Genomic DNA, 21040 nt, shown 5'->3' with positions numbered 1-21040 from the left:
GACCTATATGAACTGTTGGAAGAGGTAAAAAAATATATATAATGGCACTGAGACATGCCCATGAAACGACACATTTTTTAAAAGTGTTGTTCGCACTTAAAATAAACTGTTTAGCAGAGGATGGTTTCGATCCATCGACCTCTGGGTTAAGGGCCCAGCACGCTCCCGCTGCGCCACTCTGCTTCCATCCACTTCAGAAAAGACTAGAACTCACAATCCATGGCTTAGGAGTCCAGTGTCTTAGGCCACTGGGATACTGTGTAAACAGTATGACCTATACGAACTGTTGGAAGAGGTAAAAAAATATATATAATGGCACTGAGACATGCCCATGAAACGACACATTTTTTAAAAATGTTGTTCGCACTTAAAATAAACTGTTTAGCAGAGGATGGTTTCGATCCATCGACCTCTGGGTTATGGGCCCAGCACGCTCCCGCTGCGCCACTCTGCTTCCATCCACTTCAGAAAAGACTAGAACTCACAATCCATGGCTTAGGAGTCCAGTGTCTTAGGCCACTGGGATACTGTGTAAACAGTATGACCTATACGAACTGTTGGAAGAGGTAACAAAATATATATAATGGCACTGAGACATGCCCATGAAACGACACATTTTTTAAAAATGTTGTTCGCACTTAAAATAAACTGTTTAGCAGAGGATGGTTTCGATCCATCGACCTCTGGGTTATGGGCCCAGCACGCTCCCGCTGCGCCACTCTGCTTCCATCCACTTCAGAAAAGGCTAGAACTCACAATCCATGGCTTAGGAGTCCAGTGTCTTATCCATTAGGCCACTGGGGCACTGTCTACCTTTTGCAAATAGTATGAACTGATAGAAGCAGTAAAAACAATGTGTACTGGATAGCACTGAGACACGCAAATGAAATTTAGCTTTCTAATTTCTGTTTGCGTTTCATTTTTGAAAATAATCTGTTTAGCAGAGGATGGTTTCGATCCATCGACCGCTGGGTTATGGGCCCAGCACGCTCCCGCTGCGCCACTCTGCTCTCAGCCACTTCAGAAAAGACTAGAACTCACAATCCATGGCTTAGGAGTCCAGTGTCTTAGGCCACTGGGATACTGTGTAAACAGTATGACCTATATGAACTGTTGGAAGAGGTAAAAAAATATATATAATGGCACTGAGACATGCCCATGAAACGACACATTTTTTAAAAATGTTGTTCGCACTTAAAATAAACTGTTTAGCAGAGGATGGTTTCGATCCATCGACCTCTGGGTTATGGGCCCAGCACGCTCCCGCTGCGCCACTCTGCTTCCATCCACTTCAGAAAAGACTAGAACTCACAATCCATGGCTTAGGAGTCCAGTGTCTTAGGCCACTGGGATACTGTGTAAACAGTATGACCTATACGAACTGTTGGAAGAGGTAAAAAAATATATATAATGGCACTGAGACATGCCCATGAAACGACACATTTTTTAAAAATGTTGTTCGCACTTAAAATAAACTGTTTAGCAGAGGATGGTTTCGATCCATCGACCTCTGGGTTATGGGCCCAGCACGCTCCCGCTGCGCCACTCTGCTTCCATCCACTTCAGAAAAGACTAGAACTCACAATCCATGGCTTAGGAGTCCAGTGTCTTAGGCCACTGGGATACTGTGTAAACAGTATGACCTATACGAACTGTTGGAAGAGGTAACAAAATATATATAATGGCACTGAGACATGCCCATGAAACGACACATTTTTTAAAAATGTTGTTCGCACTTAAAATAAACTGTTTAGCAGAGGATGGTTTCGATCCATCGACCTCTGGGTTATGGGCCCAGCACGCTCCCGCTGCGCCACTCTGCTTCCATCCACTTCAGAAAAGGCTAGAACTCACAATCCATGGCTTAGGAGTCCAGTGTCTTATCCATTAGGCCACTGGGGCACTGTCTACCTTTTGCAAATAGTATGAACTGATAGAAGCAGTAAAAACAATGTGTACTGGATAGCACTGAGACACGCAAATGAAATTTAGCTTTCTAATTTCTGTTTGCGTTTCATTTTTGAAAATAATCTGTTTAGCAGAGGATGGTTTCGATCCATCGACCGCTGGGTTATGGGCCCAGCGCGCTCCCGCTGCGCCACTCTGCTCTCAGCCACTTCAGAAAAGACTAGAACTCACAATCCATGGCTTAGGAGTCCAGTGTCTTAGGCCACTGGGATACTGTGTAAACAGTATGACCTATACGAACTGTTGGAAGAGGTAAAAAAATATATATAATGGCACTGAGACATGCCCATGAAACGACACATTTTTTAAAAATGTTGTTCGCACTTAAAATAAACTGTTTAGCAGAGGATGGTTTCGATCCATCGACCTCTGGGTTATGGGCCCAGCACGCTCCCGCTGCGCCACTCTGCTTCCATCCACTTCAGAAAAGGCTAGAACTCACAATCCATGGCTTAGGAGTCCAGTGTCTTAGGCCACTGGGATACTGTGTAAACAGTATGACCTATACGAACTGTTGGAAGAGGTAAAAAAATATATATAATGGCACTGAGACATGCCCATGAAACGACACATTTTTTAAAAATGTTGTTGGCACTTAAAATAAACTGTTTAGCAGAGGATGGTTTCGATCCATCGACCTCTGGGTTATGGGCCCAGCACGCTCCCGCTGCGCCACTCTGCTTCCATCCACTTCAGAAAAGACTAGAACTCACAATCCATGGCTTAGGAGTCCAGTGTCTTAGGCCACTGGGATACTGTGTAAACAGTATGACCTATACGAACTGTTGGAAGAGGTAAAAAAATATATATAATGGCACTGAGACATGCCCATGAAACAACACATTTTTAAAAAATGTTGTTCGCACTTAAAATAAACTGTTTAGCAGAGGATGGTTTCGATCCATCGACCTCTGGGTTATGGGCCCAGCACGCTCCCGCTGCGCCACTCTGCTTCCATCCACTTCAGAAAAGGCTAGAACTCACAATCCATGGCTTAGGAGTCCAGTGTCTTATCCATTAGGCCACTGGGGCACTGTCTACCTTTTGCAAATAGTATGAACTGATAGAAGCAGTAAAAACAATGTGTACTGGATAGCACTGAGACACGCAAATGAAATTTAGCTTTCTAATTTCTGTTTGCGTTTCATTTTTGAAAATAATCTGTTTAGCAGAGGATGGTTTCGATCCATCGACCTCTGGGTTATGGGCCCAGCACGCTCCCGCTGCGCCACTCTGCTTCCATCCACTTCAGAAAAGGCTAGAACTCACAATCCATGGCTTAGGAGTCCAGTGTCTTAGGCCACTGGGATACTGTGTAAACAGTATGACCTATACGAACTGTTGGAAGAGGTAAAAAAATATATATAATGGCACTGAGACATGCCCATGAAACGACACATTTTTTAAAAATGTTGTTCGCACTTAAAATAAACTGTTTAGCAGAGGATGGTTTCGATCCATCGACCTCTGGGTTATGGGCCCAGCACGCTCCCGCTGCACCACTCTGCTTCCATCCACTTCAGAAAAGACTAGAACTCACAATCCATGGCTTAGGAGTCCAGTGTCTTAGGCCACTGGGATACTGTGTAAACAGTATGACCTATACGAACTGTTGGAAGAGGTAAAAAAATATATATAATGGCACTGAGACATGCCCATGAAACGACACATTTTTTAAAAATGTTGTTCGCACTTAAAATAAACTGTTTAGCAGAGGATGGTTTCGATCCATCGACCTCTGGGTTATGGGCCCAGCACGCTCCCGCTGCGCCACTCTGCTTCCATCCACTTCAGAAAAGACTAGAACTCACAATCCATGGCTTAGGAGTCCAGTGTCTTAGGCCACTGGGATACTGTGTAAACAGTATGACCTATACGAACTGTTGGAAGAGGTAAAAAAATATATTTAATGGCACTGAGACATGCCCATGAAACGACACATTTTTTAAAAATGTTGTTCTCACTTAAAATAAACTGTTTAGCAGAGGATGGTTTCGATCCATCGACCTCTGGGTTATGGGCCCAGCACGCTCCCGCTGCGCCACTCTGCTCTCAGCCACTTCAGAAAAGACTAGAACTCACAATCCATGGCTTAGGAGTCCAGTGTCTTAGGCCACTGGGATACTGTGTAAACAGTATGACCTATATGAACTGTTGGAAGAGGTAAAAAAATATATATAATGGCACTGAGACATGCCCATGAAACGACACATTTTTTAAAAATGTTGTTCGCACTTAAAATAAACTGTTTAGCAGAGGATGGTTTCGATCCATCGACCTCTGGGTTATGGGCCCAGCACGCTCCCGCTGCGCCACTCTGCTTCCATCCACTTCAGAAAAGGCTAGAACTCACAATCCATGGCTTAGGAGTCCAGTGTCTTATCCATTAGGCCACTGGGGCACTGTCTACCTTTTGCAAATAGTATGAACTGATAGAAGCAGTAAAAACAATGTGTACTGGATAGCACTGAGACACGCAAATGAAATTTAGCTTTCTAATTTCTGTTTGCGTTTCATTTTTGAAAATAATCTGTTTAGCAGAGGATGGTTTCGATCCATCGACCGCTGGGTTATGGGCCCAGCGCGCTCCCGCTGCGCCACTCTGCTCTCAGCCACTTCAGAAAAGACTAGAACTCACAATCCATGGCTTAGGAGTCCAGTGTCTTAGGCCACTGGGATACTGTGTAAACAGTATGACCTATACGAACTGTTGGAAGAGGTAAAAAAATATATATAATGGCACTGAGACATGCCCATGAAACGACACATTTTTTAAAAATGTTGTTCGCACTTAAAATAAACTGTTTAGCAGAGGATGGTTTCGATTCATCGACCTCTGGGTTATGGGCCCAGCACGCTCCCGCTGCGCCACTCTGCTTCCATCCACTTCAGAAAAGGCTAGAACTCACAATCCATGGCTTAGGAGTCCAGTGTCTTAGGCCACTGGGATACTGTGTAAACAGTATGACCTATACGAACTGTTGGAAGAGGTAAAAAAATATATATAATGGCACTGAGACATGCCCATGAAACGACACATTTTTTAAAAATGTTGTTGGCACTTAAAATAAACTGTTTAGCAGAGGATGGTTTCGATCCATCGACCTCTGGGTTATGGGCCCAGCACACTCCCGCTGCGCCACTCTGCTTCCATCCACTTCAGAAAAGACTAGAACTCACAATCCATGGCTTAGGAGTCCAGTGTCTTAGGCCACTGGGATACTGTGTAAACAGTATGACCTATACGAACTGTTGGAAGAGGTAAAAAAATATATATAATGGCACTGAGACATGCCCATGAAACAACACATTTTTAAAAAATGTTGTTCGCACTTAAAATAAACTGTTTAGCAGAGGATGGTTTCGATCCATCGACCTCTGGGTTATGGGCCCAGCACGCTCCCGCTGCGCCACTCTGCTTCCATCCACTTCAGAAAAGGCTAGAACTCACAATCCATGGCTTAGGAGTCCAGTGTCTTATCCATTAGGCCACTGGGGCACTGTCTACCTTTTGCAAATAGTATGAACTGATAGAAGCAGTAAAAACAATGTGTACTGGATAGCACTGAGACACGCAAATGAAATTTAGCTTTCTAATTTCTGTTTGCGTTTCATTTTTGAAAATAATCTGTTTAGCAGAGGATGGTTTCGATCCATCGACCTCTGGGTTATGGGCCCAGCACGCTCCCGCTGCGCCACTCTGCTTCCATCCACTTCAGAAAAGGCTAGAACTCACAATCCATGGCTTAGGAGTCCAGTGTCTTAGGCCACTGGGATACTGTGTAAACAGTATGACCTATACGAACTGTTGGAAGAGGTAAAAAAATATATATAATGGCACTGAGACATGCCCATGAAACGACACATTTTTTAAAAATGTTGTTCGCACTTAAAATAAACTGTATAGCAGAGGATGGTTTCGATCCATCGACCTCTGGGTTATGGGCCCAGCACGCTCCCGCTGCACCACTCTGCTTCCATCCACTTCAGAAAAGACTAGAACTCACAATCCATGGCTTAGGAGTCCAGTGTCTTAGGCCACTGGGATACTGTGTAAACAGTATGACCTATACGAACTGTTGGAAGAGGTAAAAAAATATATATAATGGCACTGAGACATGCCCATGAAACGACACATTTTTTAAAAATGTTGTTCGCACTTAAAATAAACTGTTTAGCAGAGGATGGTTTCGATCCATCGACCTCTGGGTTATGGGCCCAGCACGCTCCCGCTGCGCCACTCTGCTTCCATCCACTTCAGAAAAGGCTAGAACTCACAATCCATGGCTTAGGAGTCCAGTGTCTTAGGCCACTGGGATACTGTGTAAACAGTATGACCTATACGAACTGTTGGAAGAGGTAAAAAAATATATATAATGGCACTGAGACATGCCCATGAAACGACACATTTTTTAAAAATGTTGTTCGCACTTAAAATAAACTGTTTAGCAGAGGATGGTTTCGATCCATCGACCTCTGGGTTATGGGCCCAGCACGCTCCCGCTGCGCCACTCTGCTTCCATCCACTTCAGAAAAGACTAGAACTCACAATCCATGGCTTAGGAGTCCAGTGTCTTAGGCCACTGGGATACTGTGTAAACAGTATGACCTATACGAACTGTTGGAAGAGGTAAAAAAATATATATAATGGCACTGAGACATGCCCATGAAACGACACATTTTTTAAAAATGTTGTTCGCACTTAAAATAAACTGTTTAGCAGAGGATGGTTTCGATCCATCGACCTCTGGGTTATGGGCCCAGCACGCTCCCGCTGCGCCACTCTGCTTCCATCCACTTCAGAAAAGGCTAGAACTCACAATCCATGGCTTAGGAGTCCAGTGTCTTAGGCCACTGGGATACTGTGTAAACAGTATGACCTATACGAACTGTTGGAAGAGGTAAAAAAATATATATAATGGCACTGAGACATGCCCATGAAACGACACATTTTTTAAAAATGTTGTTCGCACTTAAAATAAACTGTTTAGCAGAGGATGGTTTCGATCCATCGACCTCTGGGTTATGGGCCCAGCACGCTCCCGCTGCGCCACTCTGCTTCCATCCACTTCAGAAAAGGCTAGAACTCACAATCCATGGCTTAGGAGTCCAGTGTCTTAGGCCACTGGGATACTGTGTAAACAGTATGACCTATACGAACTGTTGGAAGAGGTAAAAAAATATATATAATGGCACTGAGACATGCCCATGAAACGACACATTTTTTAAAAATGTTGTTCGCACTTAAAATAAACTGTTTAGCAGAGGATGGTTTCGATCCATCGACCTTTGGGTTATGGGCCCAGCACGCTCCCGCTGCGCCACTCTGCTTCCATCCACTTCAGAAAAGGCTAGAACTCACAATCCATGGCTTAGGAGTCCAGTGTCTTAGTCCACTGGGATACTGTGTAAACAGTATGACCTATACGAACTGTTGGAAGAGGTAAAAAAATATATATAATGGCACTGAGACATGCCCATGAAACGACACATTTTTTAAAAATGTTGTTCGCACTTAAAATAAACTGTTTAGCAGAGGATGGTTTCGATCCATCGACCTCTGGGTTATGGGCCCAGCACGCTCCCGCTGCGCCACTCTGCTTCCATCCACTTCAGAAAAGACTAGAACTCACAATCCATGGCTTAGGAGTCCAGTGTCTTAGGCCACTGGGATACTGTGTAAACAGTATGACCTATACGAACTGTTGGAAGAGGTAAAAAAATATATATAATGGCACTGAGACATGCCCATGAAACGACACATTTTTTAAAAATGTTGTTCGCACTTAAAATAAACTGTTTAGCAGAGGATGGTTTCGATCCATCGACCTCTGGGTTATGGGCCCAGCACACTCCCGCTGCGCCACTCTGCTTCCATCCACTTCAGAAAATGCTAGAACTCACAATCCATGGCTTAGGAGTCCAGTGTCTTAGGCCACTGGGATACTGTGTAAACAGTATGACCTATACGAACTGTTGGAAGAGGTAAAAAAATATATATAATGGCACTGAGACATGCCCATGAAACGACACATTTTTTAAAAATGTTGTTCGCACTTAAAATAAACTGTTTAGCAGAGGATGGTTTCGATCCATCGACCTCTGGGTTATGGGCCCAGCACGCTCCCGCTGCGCCACTCTGCTTCCATCCACTTCAGAAAAGGCTAGAACTCACAATCCATGGCTTAGGAGTCCAGTGTCTTAGGCCACTGGGATACTGTGTAAACAGTATGACCTATACGAACTGTTGGAAGAGGTAAAAAAATATATATAATGGCACTGAGACATGCCCATGAAACGACACATTTTTTAAAAATGTTGTTCGCACTTAAAATAAACTGTTTAGCAGAGGATGGTTTCGATCCATCGACCTCTGGGTTATGGGCCCAGCACGCTCCCGCTGCGCCACTCTGCTTCCATCCACTTCAGAAAAGACTAGAACTCACAATCCATGGCTTAGGAGTCCAGTGTCTTAGGCCACTGGGATACTGTGTAAACAGTATGACCTATACGAACTGTTGGAAGAGGTAAAAAAATATATATAATGGCACTGAGACATGCCCATGAAACGACACATTTTTTAAAAATGTTGTTCGCACTTAAAATAAACTGTTTAGCAGAGGATGGTTTCGATCCATCGACCTCTGGGTTATGGGCCCAGCACGCTCCCGCTGCGCCACTCTGCTTCCATCCACTTCAGAAAAGGCTAGAACTCACAATCCATGGCTTAGGAGTCCAGTGTCTTAGGCCACTGGGATACTGTGTAAACAGTATGACCTATACGAACTGTTGGAAGAGGTAAAAAAATATATATAATGGCACTGAGACATGCCCATGAAACGACACATTTTTTAAAAATGTTGTTCGCACTTAAAATAAACTGTTTAGCAGAGGATGGTTTCGATCCATCGACCTCTGGGTTATGGGCCCAGCACGCTCCCGCTGCGCCACTCTGCTTCCATCCACTTCAGAAAAGGCTAGAACTCACAATCCATGGCTTAGGAGTCCAGTGTCTTAGGCCACTGGGATACTGTGTAAACAGTATGACCTATACGAACTGTTGGAAGAGGTAAAAAAATATATATAATGGCACTGAGACATGCCCATGAAACGACACATTTTTTAAAAATGTTGTTCGCACTTAAAATAAACTGTTTAGCAGAGGATGGTTTCGATCCATCGACCTCTGGGTTATGGGCCCAGCACGCTCCCGCTGCGCCACTCTGCTTCCATCCACTTCAGAAAAGACTAGAACTCACAATCCATGGCTTAGGAGTCCAGTGTCTTAGGCCACTGGGATACTGTGTAAACAGTATGACCTATACGAACTGTTGGAAGAGGTAAAAAAATATATATAATGGCCCTGAGACATGCCCATGAAACGACACATTTTTTAAAAATGTTGTTCGCACTTAAAATAAACTGTTTAGCAGAGGATGGTTTCGATCCATCGACCTCTGGGTTATGGGCCCAGCACGCTCCCGCTGCGCCACTCTGCTTCCATCCACTTCAGAAAAGGCTAGAACTCACAATCCATGGCTTAGGAGTCCAGTGTCTTAGGCCACTGGGATACTGTGTAAACAGTATGACCTATACGAACTGTTGGAAGAGGTAAAAAAATATATATAATGGCACTGAGACATGCCCATGAAACGACACATTTTTTTAAAATGTTGTTCGCACTTAAAATAAACTGTTTAGCAGAGGATGGTTTCGATCCATCGACCTCTGGGTTATGGGCCCAGCACGCTCCCGCTGCGCCACTCTGCTTCCATCCACTTCAGAAAAGACTAGAACTCACAATCCATGGCTTAGGAGTCCAGTGTCTTAGGCCACTGGGATACTGTGTAAACAGTATGACCTATACGAACTGTTGGAAGAGGTAAAAAAATATATATAATGGCACTGAGACATGCCCATGAAACGACACATTTTTTAAAAATGTTGTTCGCACTTAAAATAAACTGTTTAGCAGAGGATGGTTTCGATCCATCGACCTCTGGGTTATGGGCCCAGCACGCTCCCGCTGCACCACTCTGCTTCCATCCACTTCAGAAAAGGCTAGAACTCACAATCCATGGCTTAGGAGTCCAGTGTCTTAGGCCACTGGGATACTGTGTAAACAGTATGACCTATACGAACTGTTGGAAGAGGTAAAAAAATATATATAATGGCACTGAGACATGCCCATGAAACGACACATTTTTTTAAAATGTTGTTCGCACTTAAAATAAACTGTTTAGCAGAGGATGGTTTCGATCCATCGACCTTTGGGTTATGGGCCCAGCACGCTCCCGCTGCGCCACTCTGCTCTCAGCCACTTCAGAAAAGACTAGAACTCACAATCCATGGCTTAGGAGTCCAGTGTCTTAGGCCACTGGGATACTGTGTAAACAGTATGACCTATACGAACTGTTGGAAGAGGTAAAAAAATATATATAATGGCACTGAGACATGCCCATGAAATGACACATTTTTTAAAAATGTTGTTCGCACTTAAAATAAACTGTTTAGCAGAGGATGGTTTCAATCCATCAACCTTTGGGTTATGGGCCCAGCACGCTCCCGCTGCGCCACTCTGCTTCCATCCACTTCAGAAAAGGCTAGAACTCACAATCCATGGCTTAGGAGTCCAGTGTCTTAGGCCACTGGGATACTGTGTAAACAGTATGACCTATACGAACTGTTGGAAGAGGTAAAAAAATATATATAATGGCACTGAGACATGCCCATGAAACGACACATTTTTTAAAAATGTTGTTCGCACTTAAAATAAACTGTTTAGCAGAGGATGGTTTCGATCCATCGACCTCTGGGTTATGGGCCCAGCACGCTCCCGCTGCGCCACTCTGCTTCCATCGACTTCAGAAAAGACTAGAACTCACAATCCATGGCTTAGGAGTCCAGTGTCTTAGGCCACTGGGATACTGTGTAAACAGTATGACCTATACGAACTGTTGGAAGAGGTAAAAAATATATATATAATGGCACTGAGACATGCCCATGAAACGACACATTTTTTAAAAATGTTGTTCGCACTTAAAATAAACTGTTTAGCAGAGGATGGTTTCGATCCATCGACCTCTGGGTTATGAGCCCAGCACGCTCCCGCTGCGCCACTCTGCTTCCATCCACTTCAGAAAAGGCTAGAACTCACAATCCATGGCTTAGGAGTCCAGTGTCTTAGGCCACTGGGATACTGTGTAAACAGTATGACCTATACGAACTGTTGGAAGAGGTAAAAAAATATATATAATGGCACTGAGACATGCCCATGAAACGACACATTTTTTAAAAATGTTGTTCGCACTTAAAATAAACTGTTTAGCAGAAGATGGTTTCGATCCATCGACCTCTGGGTTATGGGCCCAGCACGCTCCCGCTGCGCCACTCTGCTTCCATCCACTTCAGAAAAGACTAGAACTCACAATCCATGGCTTAGGAGTCCAGTGTCTTAGGCCACTGGGATACTGTGTAAACAGTATGACCTATACGAACTGTTGGAAGAGGTAAAAAAAAATATATAATGGCACTGAGACATGCCCATGAAACGACACATTTTTTAAAAATGTTGTTCGCACTTAAAATAAACTGTTTAGCAGAGGATGGTTTCGATCCATCGACCTCTGGGTTATGGGCCCAGCACGCTCCCGCTGCGCCACTCTGCTTCCATCCACTTCAGAAAAGGCTAGAACTCACAATCCATGGCTTAGGAGTCCAGTGTCTTAGGCCACTGGGATACTGTGTAAACAGTATGACCTATACGAACTGTTGGAAGAGGTAAAAAAATATATATAATGGCACTGAGACATGCCCATGAAACGACACATTTTAAAAAAATGTTGTTCGCACTTAAAATAAACTGTTTAGCAGAGGATGGTTTCGATCCATCGACCTTTGGGTTATGGGCACAGCACACTCCCGCTGCGCCACTCTGCTTCCATCCACTTCAGAAAAGGCTAGAACTCACAATCCATGGCTTAGGAGTCCAGTGTCTTAGGCCACTGGGATACTGTGTAAACAGTATGACCTATACGAACTGTTGGAAGAGGTAAAAAAATATATATAATGGCACTGAGACATGCCCATGAAACGACACATTTTTTAAAAATGTTGTTCGCACTTAAAATAAACTGTTTAGCAGAGGATGGTTTCGATCCATCGACCTCTGGGTTATGGGCCCAGCACGCTCCCGCTGCGCCACTCTGCTTCCATCAACTTCAGAAAAGACTAGAACTCACAATCCATGGCTTAGGAGTCCAGTGTCTTAGGCCACTGGGATACTGTGTAAACAGTATGACCTATACGAACTGTTGGAAGAGGTAAAAAAATATATATAATGGCACTGAGACATGCCCATGAAACGACACATTTTTTAAAAATGTTGTTCGCACTTAAAATAAACTGTTTAGCAGAGGATGGTTTCGATCCATCGACCTCTGGGTTATGGGCCCAGCACGCTCCCGCTGCGCCACTCTGCTTCCATCCACTTCAGAAAAGGCTAGAACTCACAATCCATGGCTTAGGAGTCCAGTGTCTTAGGCCACTGGGATACTGTGTAAACAGTATGACCTATACGAACTGTTGGAAGAGGTAAAAAAATATATATAATGGCACTGAGACATGCCCATGAAACGACACATTTTTTAAAAATGTTGTTCGCACTTAAAATAAACTGTTTAGCAGAGGATGGTTTCGATCCATCGACCTCTGGGTTATGGGCCCAGCACGCTCCCGCTGCGCCACTCTGCTTCCATCCACTTCAGAAAAGACTAGAACTCACAATCCATGGCTTAGGAGTCCAGTGTCTTAGGCCACTGGGATACTGTGTAAACAGTATGACCTATACGAACTGTTGGAAGAGGTAAAAAAATATATATAATGGCACTGAGACATGCCCATGAAACGACACATTTTTTAAAAATGTTGTTCGCACTTAAAATAAACTGTTTAGCAGAGGATGGTTTCGATCCATCGACCTCTGGGTTATGGGCCCAGCACGCTCCCGCTGCGCCACTCTGCTTCCATCCACTTCAGAAAAGACTAGAACTCACAATCCATGGCTTAGGAGTCCAGTGTCTTAGGCCACTGGGATACTGTGTAAACAGTATGACCTATACGAACTGTTGGAAGAGGTAAAAAAATATATATAATGGCCCTGAGACATGCCCATGAAACGACACATTTTTTAAAAATGTTGTTCGCACTTAAATAAACTGTTTAGCAGAGGATGGTTTCGATCCATCGACCTCTGGGTTATGGGCCCAGCACGCTCCCGCTGCGCCACTCTGCTTCCATCCACTTCAGAAAAGGCTAGAACTCACAATCCATGGCTTAGGAGTCCAGTGTCTTAGGCCACTGGGATACTGTGTAAACAGTATGACCTATACGAACTGTTGGAAGAGGTAAAAAAATATATATAATGGCACTGAGACATGCCCATGAAACGACACATTTTTTAAAAATGTTGTTCGCACTTAAAATAAACTGTTTAGCAGAGGATGGTTTCGATCCATCGACCTCTGGGTTATGGGCCCAGCACGCTCCCGCTGCGCCACTCTGCTTCCATCCACTTCAGAAAAGACTAGAACTCACAATCCATGGCTTAGGAGTCCAGTGTCTTAGGCCACTGGGATACTGTGTAAACAGTATGACCTATACGAACTGTTGGAAGAGGTAAAAAAATATATATAATGGCACTGAGACATGCCCATGAAACGACACATTTTTTAAAAATGTTGTTCGCACTTAAAATAAACTGTTTAGCAGAGGATGGTTTCGATCCATCGACCTCTGGGTTATGGGCCCAGCACGCTCCCGCTGCACCACTCTGCTTCCATCCACTTCAGAAAAGGCTAGAACTCACAATCCATGGCTTAGGAGTCCAGTGTCTTAGGCCACTGGGATACTGTGTAAACAGTATGACCTATACGAACTGTTGGAAGAGGTAAAAAAATATATATAATGGCACTGAGACATGCCCATGAAACGACACATTTTTTTAAAATGTTGTTCGCACTTAAAATAAACTGTTTAGCAGAGGATGGTTTCGATCCATCGACCTTTGGGTTATGGGCCCAGCACGCTCCCGCTGCGCCACTCTGCTCTCAGCCACTTCAGAAAAGACTAGAACTCACAATCCATGGCTTAGGAGTCCAGTGTCTTAGGCCACTGGGATACTGTGTAAACAGTATGACCTATACGAACTGTTGGAAGAGGTAAAAAAAAATATATAATGGCACTGAGACATGCCCATGAAATGACACATTTTTTAAAAATGTTGTTCGCACTTAAAATAAACTGTTTAGCAGAGGATGGTTTCAATCCATCAACCTTTGGGTTATGGGCCCAGCACGCTCCCGCTGCGCCACTCTGCTTCCATCCACTTCAGAAAAGGCTAGAACTCACAATCCATGGCTTAGGAGTCCAGTGTCTTAGGCCACTGGGATACTGTGTAAACAGTATGACCTATACGAACTGTTGGAAGAGGTAAAAAAATATATATAATGGCACTGAGACATGCCCATGAAACGACACATTTTTTAAAAATGTTGTTCGCACTTAAAATAAACTGTTTAGCAGAGGATGGTTTCGATCCATCGACCTCTGGGTTATGGGCCCAGCACGCTCCCGCTGCGCCACTCTGCTTCCATCGACTTCAGAAAAGACTAGAACTCACAATCCATGGCTTAGGAGTCCAGTGTCTTAGGCCACTGGGATACTGTGTAAACAGTATGACCTATACGAACTGTTGGAAGAGGTAAAAAAATATATATAATGGCACTGAGACATGCCCATGAAACGACACATTTTTTAAAAATGTTGTTCGCACTTAAAATAAACTGTTTAGCAGAGGATGGTTTCGATCCATCGACCTCTGGGTTATGAGCCCAGCACGCTCCCGCTGCGCCACTCTGCTTCCATCCACTTCAGAAAAGGCTAGAACTCACAATCCATGGCTTAGGAGTCCAGTGTCTTAGGCCACTGGGATACTGTGTAAACAGTATGACCTATACGAACTGTTGGAAGAGGTAAAAAAATATATATAATGGCACTGAGACATGCCCATGAAACGACACATTTTTTAAAAATGTTGTTCGCACTTAAAATAAACTGTTTAGCAGAGGATGGTTTCGATCCATCGACCTCTGGGTTATGGGCCCAGCACGCTCCCGCTGCGCCACTCTGCTTCCATCCACTTCAGAAAAGACTAGAACTCACAATCCATGGCTTAGGAGTCCAGTGTCTTAGGCCACTGGGATACTGTGTAAACAGTATGACCTATACGAACTGTTGGAAGAGGTAAAAAAATATATATAATGGCACTGAGACATGCCCATGAAACGACACATTTTTTAAAAATGTTGTTCGCACTTAAAATAAACTGTTTAGCAGAGGATGGTTTCGATCCATCGACCTCTGGGTTATGGGCCCAGCACGCTCCCGCTGCGCCACTCTGCTTCCATCCACTTCAGAAAAGGCTAGAACTCACAATCCATGGCTTAGGAGTCCAGTGTCTTAGGCCACTGGGATACTGTGTAAACAGTATGACCTATACGAACTGTTGGAAGAGGTAAAAAAATATATATAATGGCACTGAGACATGCCCATGAAACGACACATTTTTTAAAAATGTTGTTCGCACTTAAAATAAACTGTTTAGCAGAGGATAGTTTCGATCCATCGACCTTTGGGTTATGGGCCCAGCACGCTCCCGCTGCGCCACTCTGCTCTCAGCCACTTCAGAAAAGACTAGAACTCACAATCCATGGCTTAGGAGTCCAGTGTCTTAGGCCACTGGGATACTGTGTAAACAGTATGACCTATACGAACTGTTGGAAGAGGTAAAAAAATATATATAATGGCACTGAGACATGCCCATGAAACGACACATTTTTTAAAAATGTTGTTCGCACTTAAAATAAACTGTTTAGCAGAGGATGGTTTCGATCCATCGACCTTTGGGTTATGGGCCCAGCACACTCCCGCTGCGCCACTCTGCTTCCATCCACTTCAGAAAAGGCTAGAACTCACAATCCATGGCTTAGGAGTCCAGTGTCTTAGGCCACTGGGATACTGTGTAAACAGTATGACCTATACGAACTGTTGGAAGAGGTAAAAAAATATATATAATGGCACTGAGACATGCCCATGAAACGACACATTTTTTAAAAATGTTGTTCGCACTTAAAATAAACTGTTTAGCAGAGGATGGTTTCGATCCATCGACCTCTGGGTTATGGGCCCAGCACGCTCCCGCTGCGCCACTCTGCTTCCATCGACTTCAGAAAAGACTAGAACTCACAATCCATGGCTTAGGAGTCCAGTGTCTTAGGCCACTGGGATACTGTGTAAACAGTATGACCTATACGAACTGTTGGAAGAGGTAAAAAAATATATATAATGGCACTGAGACATGCCCATGAAACGACACATTTTTTAAAAATGTTGTTCGCACTTAAAATAAACTGTTTAGCAGAGGATGGTTTCGATCCATCGACCTCTGGGTTATGGGCCCAGCACGCTCCCGCTGCGCCACTCTGCTTCCATCCACTTCAGAAAAGGCTAGAACTCACAATCCATGGCTTAGGAGTCCAGTGTCTTAGGCCACTGGGATACTGTGTAAACAGTATGACCTATACGAACTGTTGGAAGAGGTAAAAAAATATATATAATGGCACTGAGACATGCCCATGAAACGACACATTTTTTAAAAATGTTGTTCGCACTTAAAATAAACTGTTTAGCAGAGGATGGTTTCGATCCATCGACCTTTGGGTTATGGGCCCAGCACACTCCCGCTGCGCCACTCTGCTTCCATCCACTTCAGAAAAGGCTAGAACTCACAATCCATGGCTTAGGAGTCCAGTGTCTTAGGCCACTGGGATACTGTGTAAACAGTATGACCTATACGAACTGTTGGAAGAGGTAAAAAAATATATATAATGGCACTGAGACATGCCCATGAAACGACACATTTTTTAAAAATGTTGTTCGCACTTAAAATAAACTGTTTAGCAGAGGATGGTTTCGATCCATCGACCTCTGGGTTATGGGCCCAGCACGCTCCCGCTGCGCCACTCTGCTTCCATCGACTTCAGAAAAGACTAGAACTCACAATCCATGGCTTAGGAGTCCAGTGTCTTAGGCCACTGGGATACTGTGTAAACAGTATGACCTATACGAACTGTTGGAAGAGGTAAAAAAATATATATAATGGCACTGAGACATGCCCATGAAACGACACATTTTTTAAAAATGTTGTTCGCACTTAAAATAAACTGTTTAGCAGAGGATGGTTTCGATCCATCGACCTCTGGGTTATGGGCCCAGCACGCTCCCGCTGCGCCACTCTGCTTCCATCCACTTCAGAAAAGGCTAGAACTCACAATCCATGGCTTAGGAGTCCAGTGTCTTAGGCCACTGGGATACTGTGTAAACAGTATGACCTATACGAACTGTTGGAAGAGGTAAAAAAATATATATAATGGCACTGAGACATGCCCATGAAACGACACATTTTTTAAAAATGTTGTTCGCACTTAAAATAAACTGTTTAGCAGAGGATGGTTTCGATCCATCGACCTCTGGGTTATGGGCCCAGCACGCTCCCGCTGCGCCACTCTGCTTCCATCCACTTCAGAAAAGACTAGAACTCACAATCCATGGCTTAGGAGTCCAGTGTCTTAGGCCACTGGGATACTGTGTAAACAGTATGACCTATACGAACTGTTGGAAGAGGTAAAAAAATATATATAATGGCACTGAGACATGCCCATGAAACGACACATTTTTTAAAAATGTTGTTCGCACTTAAAATAAACTGTTTAGCAGAGGATGGTTTCGATCCATCGACCTCTGGGTTATGGGCCCAGCACGCTCCCGCTGCGCCACTCTGCTTCCATCCACTTCAGAAAAGGCTAGAACTCACAATCCATGGCTTAGGAGTCCAGTGTCTTAGGCCACTGGGATACTGTGTAAACAGTATGACCTATACGAACTGTTGGAAGAGGTAAAAAAATATATATAATGGCACTGAGACATGCCCATGAAACGACACATTTTTTAAAAATGTTGTTCGCACTTAAAATAAACTGTTTAGCAGAGGATGGTTTCGATCCATCGACCTCTGGGTTATGGGCCCAGCACGCTCCCGCTGGGCCACTCTGCTTCCATCCACTTCAGAAAAGGCTAGAACTCACAATCCATGGCTTAGGAGTCCAGTGTCTTAGGCCACTGGGATACTGTGTAAACAGTATGACCTATACGAACTGTTGGAAGAGGTAAAAAAATATATATAATGGCACTGAGACATGCCCATGAAACGACACATTTTTTAAAAATGTTGTTCGCACTTAAAATAAACTGTTTAGCAGAGGATGGTTTCGATCCATCGACCTCTGGGTTATGGGCCCAGCACGCTCCCGCTGCGCCACTCTGCTTCCATCCACTTCAGAAAAGGCTAGAACTCACAATCCATGGCTTAGGAGTCCAGTGTCTTAGGCCACTGGGATACTGTGTAAACAGTATGACCTATACGAACTGTTGGAAGAGGTAAAAAAATATATATAATGGCACTGAGACATGCCCATGAAACGACACATTTTTTAAAAATGTTGTTCGCACTTAAAATAAACTGTTTAGCAGAGGATGGTTTCGATCCATCGACCTCTGGGTTATGGGCCCAGCACGCTCCCGCTGCGCCACTCTGCTTCCATCCACTTCAGAAAAGACTAGAACTCACAATCCATGGCTTAGGAGTCCAGTGTCTTAGGCCACTGGGATACTGTGTAAACAGTATGACCTATACGAACTGTTGGAAGAGGTAAAAAAATATATATAATGGCACTGAGACATGCCCATGAAAAGACACATTTTTTAAAAATGTTGTTCGCACTTAAAATAAACTGTTTAGCAGAGGATGGTTTCGATCCATCGACCTCTGGGTTATGGGCCCAGCATGCTCCCGCTGCGCCACTCTGCTTCCATCCACTTCAGAAAAGGCTAGAACTCACAATCCATGGCTTAGGAGTCCAGTGTCTTAGGCCACTGGGATACTGTGTAAACAGTATGACCTATACGAACTGTTGGAAGAGGTAAAAAAATATATATAATGGCACTGAGACATGCCCATGAAACGACACATTTTTTAAAAATGTTGTTCGCACTTAAAATAAACTGTTTAGCAGAGGATGGTTTCGATCCATCGACCTTTGGGTTATGGGCCCAGCACGCTCCCGCTGCGCCACTCTGCTCTCAGCCACTTCAGAAAAGACTAGAACTCACAATCCATGGCTTAGGAGTCCAGTGTCTTAGGCCACTGGGATACTGTGTAAACAGTATGACCTATACGAACTGTTGGAAGAGGTAAAAAAATATATATAATGGCACTGAGACATGCCCATGAAACGACACATTTTTTTAAAATGTTGTTCGCACTTAAAATAAACTGTTTAGCAGAGGATGGTTTCGATCCATCAACCTTTGGGTTATGGGCCCAGCACGCTCCCGCTGCGCCACTCTGCTTCCATCCACTTCAGAAAAGGCTAGAACTCACAATCCATGGCTTAGGAGTCCAGTGTCTTAGGCCACTGGGATACTGTGTAAACAGTATGACCTATACGAACTGTTGGAAGAGGTAAAAAAATATATATAATGGCACTGAGACATGCCCATGAAACGACACATTTTTTAAAAATGTTGTTCGCACTTAAAATAAACTGTTTAGCAGAGGATGGTTTCGATCCATCGACCTCTGGGTTATGGGCCCAGCACGCTCCCGCTGCGCCACTCTGCTTCCATCGACTTCAGAAAAGACTAGAACTCACAATCCATGGCTTAGGAGTCCAGTGTCTTAGGCCACTGGGATACTGTGTAAACAGTATGACCTATACGAACTGTTGGAAGAGGTAAAAAAATATATATAATGGCACTGAGACATGCCCATGAAACGACACATTTTTAAAAAATGTTGTTCGCACTTAAAATAAACTGTTTAGCAGAGGATGGTTTCGATCCATCGACCTCTGGGTTATGGGCCCAGCACGCTCCCGCTGGGCCACTCTGCTTCCATCCACTTCAGAAAAGGCTAGAACTCACAATCCATGGCTTAGGAGTCCAGTGTCTTAGGCCACTGGGATACTGTGTAAACAGTATGACCTATACGAACTGTTGGAAGAGGTAAAAAAATATATATAATGGCACTGAGACATGCCCATGAAACGACACATTTTTAAAAAATGTTGTTCGCACTTAAAATAAACTGTTTAGCAGAGGATGGTTTCGATCCATCGACCTCTGGGTTATGGGCCCAGCACGCTCCCGCTGCGCCACTCTGCTTCCATCCACTTCAGAAAAGGCTAGAACTCACAATCCATGGCTTAGGAGTCCAGTGTCTTAGGCCACTGGGATACTGTGTAAACAGTATGACCTATACGAACTGTTGGTAGAGGTAAAAAATATATATAATGGCACTGAGACATGCCCATGAAACGACACATTTTTTAAAAATGTTGTTCGCACTTAAAATAAACTGTTTAGCAGAGGATGGTTTCGATCCATCGACCTCTGGGTTATGGGCCCAGCACGCTCCCGCTGCGCCACTCTGCTTCCATCCACTTCAGAAAAGACTAGAACTCACAATCCATGGCTTAGGAGTCCAGTGTCTTAGGCCACTGGGATACTGTGTAAACAGTATGACCTATACGAACTGTTGGAAGAGGTAAAAAAATATATATAATGGCACTGAGACATGCCCATGAAAAGACACATTTTTTAAAAATGTTGTTCGCACTTAAAATAAACTGTTTAGCAGAGGATGGTTTCGATCCATCGACCTCTGGGTTATGGGCCCAGCACGCTCCCGCTGCGCCACTCTGCTTCCATCCACTTCAGAAAAGGCTAGAACTCACAATCCATGGCTTAGGAGTCCAGTGTCTTAGGCCACTGGGATACTGTGTAAACAGTATGACCTATACGAACTGTTGGAAGAGGTAAAAAAATATATATAATGGCACTGAGACATGCCCATGAAACGACACATTTTTTAAAAATGTTGTTCGCACTTAAAATA

The 21040-nt window shown here is 43.9% G+C and overlaps 2 non-coding genes across 2 annotated transcripts; both read right to left on the bottom strand.

Annotated features, from left to right (window-relative positions):
- Window positions 1-11022: 11022 nt before the first annotated feature.
- Window positions 11023-11094, bottom strand: trnam-cau (transfer RNA methionine (anticodon CAU)). Its single transcript has one exon. It is a non-coding gene; the product is annotated as a tRNA-Met (tRNA).
- Window positions 11095-14815: 3721 nt separating this feature from the next.
- trnam-cau (transfer RNA methionine (anticodon CAU)) lies at window positions 14816-14887 on the bottom strand. Its single transcript has one exon. It is a non-coding gene; the product is annotated as a tRNA-Met (tRNA).
- Between the last annotated feature and the right edge of the window lie 6153 nt (window positions 14888-21040).

This window comes from Oncorhynchus mykiss, chromosome 7, assembly GCF_057628025.1.
Source record: "Oncorhynchus mykiss isolate SJ-2025 chromosome 7, ASM5762802v1, whole genome shotgun sequence".
NCBI lineage: Eukaryota > Metazoa > Chordata > Actinopteri > Salmoniformes > Salmonidae > Oncorhynchus > Oncorhynchus mykiss.
The sequence above is the reverse complement of the archived record's forward strand: the minus strand, read 5'-3'. Positions and strand labels throughout refer to the sequence as shown.